The following is a 2536-nucleotide window of genomic DNA, read 5'->3' on the forward strand; positions in this document are numbered from 1 at the left end:
TTACCTGAACTCCTGGCATGCAGCAGGGACTCGCTAAAGGTTCTTTATGTAATTCTCAGTTCTCTATTTTCTGCCCTATTTGCTCAGTCCTCTGCCAACCATTAATGTAGGATGTTTCTGTCAGTTGCCCAAAGCCACTTCTCAATGTGACCAACCCTGAGTTAATCATCTTCTCTACCTAAATGCTCCTCTTTCCCAATGGTTCCATTTCTCATCATACCACCATATTCCTATCCCCAAGCTAACAAACCTACAGTCATTCTAGATGTGTGTGTGTGTCCTGTGCCGTGCTCAGGTACTTCAGTCATGTCTGACTCTTTGCAACCCTATGAGCTGCAGCCTGCCAAGCTCCTTTGTCCATGGGATTCTCTAGGCAAGAATACTGGAGTGAGTTGCCATGCCCTCCTCCAGGGGGATCTTCCTGACCCAAGGATTAAACCCACATCTCCTGCGTCTCCTGCACTGCAGGTGAATTTTTTACCGCTGAGCCACTGGGGAAGCCCCATTCTAGATCTATCACTCTCCAATGCCCCCAGCCCCATACCTGATCTGGATATCAGCTTTAATTGCCTTTTTTTTGCAGTGAATCTCAACTTCTCTGAAAGCACTCTGGCCTTAGCTCTCCTCACCAAGCTGATACAGCTTTGTCTCAGAGCCCATTCTCCTGAGGACATTTTTCCCCGTGGCTTCTCAGATGCTGGAGTATTCTATGGACTGTATAGCCCATGGGGTAGCAAAGAGTCGGACACATCTCCTGGAAGTGTGGAGTTTTAACCCAGATCATGCCTTCTTTGAGCCATTACTGCAAAACTCTTCTCTATCCCCTCCAGGTGAAGATACATAGTTTTAAGGGCATTAGCCTACTCTGGTTCCCTTTGCTTGGCAAAGCCATAAAACTGTTCTTTTCTACGTCACCCCAAACTTATCTCTGAGATTTAATTTGGTGTTAGGGTACAGAAGCCAGACTTGATTTCAATGGGCCACATTGAGTTACATTTTATGGTAAAATGTTTAGGCTTGGTTTCGCTTGGAGTTGTGGTCTATTTTTGTTTGAGGAAAGGAGATGGGTAGTTTCATGTCATCATTAAAAAATACGAATTCATGCCCTCTGGACCTCGCCATCCTACAAGAAACACGAGTTGCCCCAGTTGTCCTCCCAGATCCTAGTTTTCCCCCTTCACCTCTAACTTTCCACCATTTGCTCCAAGAATCCAGTTCCTATTGTTATAAACAAACAAAAAAATCCCAACTGCTTCTTAAAAGGATAGTTCATGCTTATCATACTGAAATAGTTGCTATTTATATCAAGTTTTCTAGGCATGAAAAAGTGCAAAGAGTAAGTATTTTTATGGTTTTAAAATATAAACAGAGTGCTCGCTTCGGCAGCACATATACTAAAATTGGAACGATACAGAGAAGATTAGCATGGCCCCTGTGCAAGGATGACACGCAAATTCATGAAGCATTCCATATTTTTACTAACGCATATATATGGAATTTAGAAAGATGGTAACGATAACCCTATATGCAAGACAGAAAAAGAGACACAGATGTATAGAACAGACTTTTGGACTCTATGGGAGAAGGCGAGGGTGGGATGATCTGAGAGAACAGCATCGAAACATGTATATTATCAAGTGTGAAACAGATCGCTAGTCCAGGTTGGATGCATGAGACAAGTGCTTGGGGCTGGTGCACTGGGATGACCCAGAGGGATGGGATGGGGAGGGAGGTGGGAGGGGGGTTCAAGATGGGGAACACCTGTAAATCCATGGCTGATTCATGTCAATGTATGGCAAAAACCACTACAATATTGTAAAGTAATTAGCCTCCAACTAATAAAAATAATTGGGGGAAAAAATAAAGCAAATTAAAAGCAAAAATAAATAAAATATAAACAGAAATAATTCTATTGGTAATTGGAAAATTATAAAAATATTGGTAAGAATCAAGTTTGCTGCTACAGGAATTGCAAAACAAAGATTTTTAAAGGCAATACATTGGTTGATTGATCAGGAATTATTGAACAATTAGATCTGGGGACATGGAGAGTAATTACTCTCTCATTCTTGTTGTTGTTGTTCAGTTACTAAGTTGTGTCTGACTCTTTGCAACCCCATGGACTGTAGCCTGTCAGGCTCTTCTGTCCATGGGATTTCCCAAGGAAGATGACTAGAGTGGGTTGCCATTTCCTTCTCCAGAGGATCTTCCCAAGCCAGGGATCAAATGTGCATTTCCCGCATTTGCAGGCGGATTCTTTACCACTGAGCCACCAGGGAAGACCTGGTGGGCTTTCTCACCCTTAGGATACTGCTTTCCCAGGCTACTGTCAGTACCACCCACCAAGAGGACCCCATCAACTCTGGAGCCAGGCATTGAGGAAGGGGTGGAGTGAAAGCCTGAGAGTGGGAGTCCAGAGGAAAAAGCAGGCCTGCGCACCTCTCTGGTTCCTAAAACCAAGGTCCCCATCAGCCCAGTCTCTCTTTTACTAAGAGCAGAGCACAGGCATTTTAAAGACTGTATCTGTCAAGAGATA

The 2536-nt window shown here is 43.5% G+C and overlaps 1 non-coding gene across 1 annotated transcript; it reads left to right on the plus strand.

Moving 5' to 3' along the window:
* Positions 1-1370: 1370 nt before the first annotated feature.
* On the plus strand, positions 1371-1477 carry LOC136156624 (U6 spliceosomal RNA). Its single transcript, XR_010661117.1, has one exon. It is a non-coding gene; the product is annotated as a U6 spliceosomal RNA (small nuclear RNA).
* The last annotated feature ends 1059 nt before the right edge of the window (positions 1478-2536 follow it).

Source organism: Muntiacus reevesi, chromosome 1, assembly GCF_963930625.1.
Source record: "Muntiacus reevesi chromosome 1, mMunRee1.1, whole genome shotgun sequence".
Lineage (NCBI taxonomy): Eukaryota > Metazoa > Chordata > Mammalia > Artiodactyla > Cervidae > Muntiacus > Muntiacus reevesi.